This window comes from Penaeus japonicus, unplaced genomic scaffold (assembly GCF_977035675.1).
Source record: "Penaeus japonicus unplaced genomic scaffold, GWHDUDI00000001_assembly GWHDUDI00000040, whole genome shotgun sequence".
Taxonomy (NCBI): Eukaryota; Metazoa; Arthropoda; class Malacostraca; order Decapoda; family Penaeidae; genus Penaeus; species Penaeus japonicus.
The window spans coordinates 3,785,239-3,792,738 of record NW_028234442.1 but is presented as its reverse complement, the minus strand read 5'-3'; the positions used below and the strand labels follow the sequence as shown (position 1 = coordinate 3,792,738).

General features: G+C 32.7%; 1 protein-coding gene across 1 annotated transcript in view; it reads left to right on the top strand.

The window, feature by feature from the left end:
- The first annotated feature begins 1,665 nt into the window (after positions 1-1,665).
- The window catches only part of LOC122258698 (uncharacterized), a 24,866-nt gene continuing 19,031 nt past the window's right edge, over positions 1,666-7,500 (top strand). Inside the window, exon 1 of the mRNA XM_043024808.2 lies at positions 1,666-1,738. The gene's annotated coding sequence lies outside the window, so the exon portion shown is untranslated. The remainder of the gene's footprint in view (positions 1,739-7,500) is intronic.

Here is a 7,500-nt window from a genome sequence, read left to right as displayed (position 1 = left end):
TATAGATAAGTGTAACTAGTATTCACATAAACAGTAGTATTTACCGGTATTAAGAAGACACTTGCCAAGATACCCTGACTCAAGAATTAAATAAACACTTCCCTTCATTAAGAAACTGGAAACTTGGAAATGTGAAGACTGTAGATGAAATAAAACATTAATTCCGAATTTCCGGTGTTCATATGGCCCGAGTGAAGAAGTGAATACTTAGAAACAAATTCATTCGACTGTGGAAAATAATCTGATAGACTGGTTTTCAATATGCTGGTACCTGTATCGGTATCACTAGTAATGTTGGTATCGGGTCAGTTTTGGAGTGTCGTTATCGGTATCGTTGAAAAAGTTTGTATCGGTACATTTATATATATATATATATATATATATATATATATATATATATATATATATATATATATGTGTGTGTGTGTGTGTGTGTGTGTGTGTGTGTGTGTGTGTGTGTGTGTGTGTGTGTTTCTGTATGTGTGTGTGTGTGTGTGAGAGAGAGAGAGAGAGAGAGATAAAGAGATTTTGATTTTCGTCCCCTGACGGAAGCCCTGTCTAAAAAAAAAAAAAAAAAAAAAAAAAAACAGCCAAAGTCGTGGTACAATATTGTTCGTGAATACCCCAGGATGAGGGGGGGGGGGCAGAAGTGAATCCTCCGCTCATGTTCATTCGGGAAATAATGGGAATGGTCGGCTAAAGGAAGACAAATAGGAAAATGACGTCATTAGCAACTTTGTGCAACAAAAAGTATGAGTTTTTTTTTCCATTCCCCGCGCACGAGACTTAATAGATAGAATATTTTGCATCAAGAAATTGTGATGATTAAGGATTGGGGAGACTTAGAACGTCCCTAAGAGTTACAAACATTAAAGGGAGTACATAATACATACTATTCGATTACGTTACTTTATTGTTGTGTAGTCGACGTCACTCATTCGTTTTAATAACTGCATTATGTGAGTAATTTACTTTTTGCAAAGTCTTAAAAAGCTTATGAAACGACTCATAAATCGCTGTTGACATATTCATTATGAATAACTTTTCTAAATGGAATTCCTCGTGTGCAAGACAGCGGTGAAAATAAAGATAAATTATGAAACACGACGTAAATATTCAACATTTATGAATAGAGGAAAACATAACGAATAAAGATGGTCAATGAGATAAAAATGATAAAGATGAAGCAAAGGAAATGAATAAGATTTAAAGATTGCAACTTGGGTTTTGTATGAGCTCAGGCACCAGGTTTTCCGCGACTAATTATCTTCTCCTCCTCTTCCTCTTTCTTCCCGTCCTTTCCTACTTCCTCTTTCTACACCTGCTTCCCCTTCTCGGTAATGTTCTTTCCTCCTCTTCCTCCTAATCTTCATCACCTTCTTCTTCCCATCTTTTCCTTCCTCATCTCTTCTTCCTCTATTTCTTTCCTACCCCCATGTTCATCCCCTCTTCCTCTTCCACCTCGACCTCCACTTCCCACTCCTCCACCTCCTCTTTCACCTAACCACCCATTTCACACCTACTCCTCTTCCAATACTTCCTCCACCTCTTATTCCTCCTCCTCCTCCTCCTCCATTTCTCTTCCATCCCCCCCCTTACACCCGCACCCTCAACCCCTTCTCCACGCCCCCCGCCCACCCCTGCCTCCCGCCCCCGCACGCCCAACGAAGGTCAACCAGTAAGGAAAGCAGGGGTCTGTATTGGTTCTCCGCCATGGCTGGGAGCAAGAACGGACCAGGTGAGTGAATGGAGGGAAACGGAGATAGATCTATATGTACTTTCCTATTTATTTTCGGGGTATGTTATTTCGCGTAAGTGCGTGTGTCTGTGTTTGTGTGTGTTTGCGTGCGTGTGTGTGTGTTTAGGATCTCCGTGGGTGTGGGTTTTGTTTGTCTTTGGGTTTTCTGTGGTGGTTCGTGTGTAACGGCAGGAGGTGTTGGCGGGAAATGTTTGCACGTAAGATTTCTTATTTTACTTATATTCAGATGCAGAGGAATAACAAGACCTAAGTCTCTTTATTCATACACTTTCTCACAAGAATCCGTTGATAATTTCGCTTTTTTTATTCGTTATTTCGTGTTATTACCGACTAAACATTCTGTATACGGAAATCATGCAATGACGTCATCTCCCAACGCAATTCAGGTCAAATATTCCACTACCAAAACCTTTAACAATCTAAACATCAAAACTTACAGTCATATATATCTCATATAGACAATAATATCGAGAAATATATCAAAACAATCTGAAAAACAGCAAATGCACAGATTTCTCACGAGGTATATGACGCCATTCCCAGAAAAGCTCACTCGATGACGTCATGATGATCAGGTTAACCGTTACAAGAAATGCTTTCTGTTTCTTTTCTTTTTTTCTTTCTTTTTCATTTTACATATATAAACAAAATCAGGGACATTTTACTTTTTTATTCGTTTCTGTATGTGTCACTCATTCATAAATTCAAGAGTATATGTACCAGTTCAATTTTCAAGTGATGGTGTTATTAATCGGTTGAGAACAGAAATGAAATAATTTTCCCCCCTAATAAAATCAAAATAACAATATTTCACCTATCATCTCAATAAGATAGGTATATATTTTGTTTACTAGTCTTCCAGAATAATTTCCTAACATTAGTGGTTTTTCGTGTATTTACAATCCTTATATTACCAACTACTATAATCATTACAAAGGGCTGTTTTTTTTAAGCATGCGATGCAATGTAATATAAACAATAGCAATAATGAAGTATAAAAAAAAGCGATTATGAGGATGATGGTGGCAATGATTGTAACAATTTTGATCATGCACAATGAGGACTTCAGTACATTTTGAAAGTGTGCGGTGAACCTAAACAACATGCACGCTCTTCATGCCCATGTGAACGGAACACCGCATGTGACCTTTGACCTTTTTCTTTCAACGATATACAATTTTTGTATTTGGTCTTTTACATGTTATTTTTTTTTAAATGTATGTCTATATGGGCGCCGACCAATATTCTAATGAGACCAGAGTATTTACGTAAGTAAAGTCATGCGCTGTGAAATTGGTCTCTGCGTATTTTCATGCAGTCATGCGTACGGGCCTTTAGAAGGGCTTGGGTTCAACTTAATTAAAAAAGGTACTCATTTGATTAAAGGGACACTTTTTTATTCCTGTTTCTGATCAAATGGGGAATATTAATATGAAGAAAAAAAGGCTACAGCTCAGGCATCATGGTAGCCCCCCCCCCCCCCCCACCACCACCACCACCATCACCTGCATACCCCTAAGCTCAAAAATATCAGCTACTTTAATCTAAAAATCATCACTATTTATATAAACATTAATTTTGTTATGACCATTACCATGACAATTATCATAATTTTAATCATCATTATGATTATTATTTTGACCATTACGATTATCGTTTCGATTATTAAGATGATCATTTTAATCGTATAATTATAATCATCATTGTTGTTATTGTTATCTATACTTTCTCAATTCGCCCTTTTCATTATTACCATTGTTAATGCTATTATCATCATTATTACCAATGCTATATCAACCATTATAATATTCGTTAAAACAATTCCTACCATAATCGCCATTGCCATAATAACCATTAGGAATCGTAACAGTGTTTTTAAATATAATTATTATTGAATTATCAAAAAATAAATATTAAATTATTAAATAAAATAATATTGTTATCAAAAAAATATTAAAAAATAATATCGTCATTAAAAAAATAATAATAAAAAATAATATCGTTATAAAAAAAATAATATTAGAAAATAATATTGTTATAAAAAATAATATTAAAAAATAATATCGTTATTAAAAAAAATAACATAAAATAATATTGTTATCAAATCAAAAAAAAAAAAAAAAAAAATATTGAAATTCTGCTCGCCTGTCTTTTGACATGTCGAACGTTCAAAAGACGTGAGTGATATGACGTGTTGATTAATTATTGCTCAGCCAATGATTTTGTTTCCGTTACGGCTGTGAATTTGAGATGCTCAATGTATTTTATGAAATGTATTTTATGTATTTTATGTATTTTATGTATTTTCTCAATGTATTTTAAGAAGAGGTGTTTTAATAAGGGATTGTAAAATTGTTTTGTTATGTTGTCTGTTCTAGGGAGTTTAGTATCGTTATCAATGTTGTTTTAAGTATAATTATTATCATTATGATCTTTATCATTATTATGATTATTATTATTATCATCATCTTTAATATCACCGCTATTGTTGTTCTTATTATCATAATTATCAGCAGCATTAATATTATGATTGTCACTAATATTAGCATTATTAAACTTATTCTCATTATTTTAATTATCATTAGCACTGTTGTCATTATCATCATGATCATTATCATCCTCATTATCATCATCATCAGCGGCAGCATAATAATAATAATAATAAGAAGAAGAAGAATGTCATGATTCTCACTTTTGCAGTTCTTATTATCGCTATTGTGACAACAACAACAACAATGATCATAATAATGACAACAATCATTATGTTGATTATAATGATTTGGTGTTAAAGATGATAACCTTAATGATAATATCAACAATTATTACCATTGTTATTACTACCATTATGACTATCATTGTCACCACGTCATTATCATCATTATTATTATTGTTATTATTATCATATCATTGTTGATATCGGTAATGATCAGGATAATAATAATAAATAATGATAATGATAATATCAATAACCATAATAACTATAATTATGATATTTACCACAATGATAATGATAATAACGATAATAACAACAATAATAACAATAACAAATACTGAATAACAATTTCAATGATGATAAGAATAATAACATAACAATAAATAACAATACCCACAACAGGCAAAACGATAATGCAAATGAAAGTGACAGAACAAGGAGAAAGTGAAGCCAGCAGGTCTCATTACAAATTGTGAATGACAAGAAGAAAAAAAACATGAATGGAAAAATTACGTGAGTCATTTCAAAACACGAAGCACGAAATTCGATGACTGTTAAGGGTGGTAATGTCGTTATTATTAGTAGTATCATTATTGTTGTTGTTGTTGTTGTTAGAATTATTAGTATCGTTATTATCATGATTATTATTATCATTATCATTAGTATTATTGTCATTTTTATTAACATTTTCATGATCATTATCAGCAGTAAAGGTTATTATCATTATTATCATCATTATTATCACCATAAGCATTATTATTATCATCATCATCATCACCATAAGCATTATCACTACTATTATTATCATAATTGTTGTCGTTTTTGTTATATCTATAATTAATATAATGATCATTATTATTATCATTATCATCATTGCCATTGTTACAGTAATTAAGGAATTAATCAACCGAAGTGAGCATTGAGTCAAAATAAGACTCTTTAAGCGGAAAAGGGGTAATGAAATTTGAACTTTCTCGAACAAGGAAAATTCTTAATTGACTGACGTAGATAGCCACGGATGATAAAAATAAACTGATTAAAACTTTATTGCGGGCTTGTAGCTGTCAGCAGGATGATAACATGACTCAATTATTCAATCGCTTTTATATTTAGAGATTATGAGGAGGTGGTTGGCCTATTTTAATTGCTTAAGTTTGTTATAATTTAGTGGTAATAAACATGATAATAATATTAATGATATTGATAATAACAACAATGATAATGACAATAAGGATAATAATAACAATGAATAATAATGATACACGGTGATAATAATAACAATTATAATAATAATGATAATAATAACAATTATGATAATGAATGATAATGATAATAATGATAGCAATGATAATAACAATAATGTGATGATTTGAAGAAAAAGGAATGCAAAATAACAAATTCGTAAAAAAAATAAAAAAGATAGCTCTTACTATTGATAATAACATCAACAAAAACAATGTGAAGGAGAACTAGAAACACATTATAAACCCTCGCCATTATTTTGAAATCTACTGAACTTAACCCTAAAACAGAATAATAAAACGAGCAATTTGCATGTCCTTCGGTATAATAGTTATTCCCTTGCCGTAATTTGCACTCAAGGAGGCTCGCTAACCCTAAATATTACCTGTTTAATCAACTGGTCTCTGGGTCACAGGCAAGACACGTCAATTTGCGTCATAAGTGATCAGTCATTTTACATAAATGATACAAAATGAATTGATACATAATTCGTTCAGGGGAGACAATAATAATAATAATAATGACAATAATGATAGTAGTGTTGATAATTATAACTGTAATAATAACAACAACATTGGTGGTACTAATGATTGGATAATAACGTTACTGTTGAAATAGTAACTTTTAGTAAAAGTTAGAGCATTAATAATAAAAATAATATTAATATTCATATCAATTATAACTAAAATCATTATGATAATCATAATAACAACAAACATGACAGAAATTGCTGCAGGTCAAAGCCAGCGTCTTATAAAATGACTGCGTCATATGAATGATATGCCTGCATCTGTTTATATACGCATACATATTAAGATAGATACCTAGATAAGCTATATAATAAATAAACATATATTGACATGTACAAGGAAAAAGTTTATTGGAATGCCGAGTGATCGTGAGACCGCACAGCCTTCGTAAATTACAAGTTTTATAGAAAAGCACTTTCACTTGCAGATATAACTCAAGGGAAAACAGACCGATCTCACTCTCCAGATAAAACTCCATATTTAGCCAAATAGCCTTTTTTCGGACACCATATACTGAAGGAATTATATTTTTGATTCAAAGCTTTTTTTTTACACGTTTGCAGCTGTTTAAACAATGTTGTATTAGCCTGGAGTTACGATGACTCTGGATTTTTCCAACTATTTTTTCTCTTCTTCTATTATTTTGATATTCTAAATCTTTGAAATATATATACATTATGGCACAAATGTTATTTTTATTTGTGCACTTACGCTCACAAAAATTGTACTTCAATATCCAAGGATGTTTGTTTTTGCACTTACTTTCCATTTCTTTCAGCGACTTTACTTTTACATTTACTTTTTTACTTTCTTAACCATGTAGACCTTTCCTTCCTAACATAAAACGCACATAAATCCCCTGCCTAAATGACAGCCGGAGCCGAAGTGTAAAACTGGTGCACATAAAATTCCGTAAAGAGTATCACGTATAAACGGGAAGTCAACGATCCTCCAAGAAATACGTAACATAAACCGCCAAAGTTCCAAAAGTTGACTCAGATGACTCGGAAAATAAACAGGTAGGCAGAAGTAAGGGGGAGGGGCTCTTTCTCAAAGGGGGGGGGGGAGGGGTAGGAGAAGAGAGGGGAAGACAAGTATAAGGAGGACAGGGTGATAGGGTGGGCAGAGGCAATATTCTTATCAGATTAATATCCAATTAGGAGAGAGTAGCAGGACAGCGACTTCACCGGCCGGACCACTTTTTTTATCACTTCGGAGCTCCGCCAGGTGGGACTCCTCCAGTCTCGGGAGCGGTC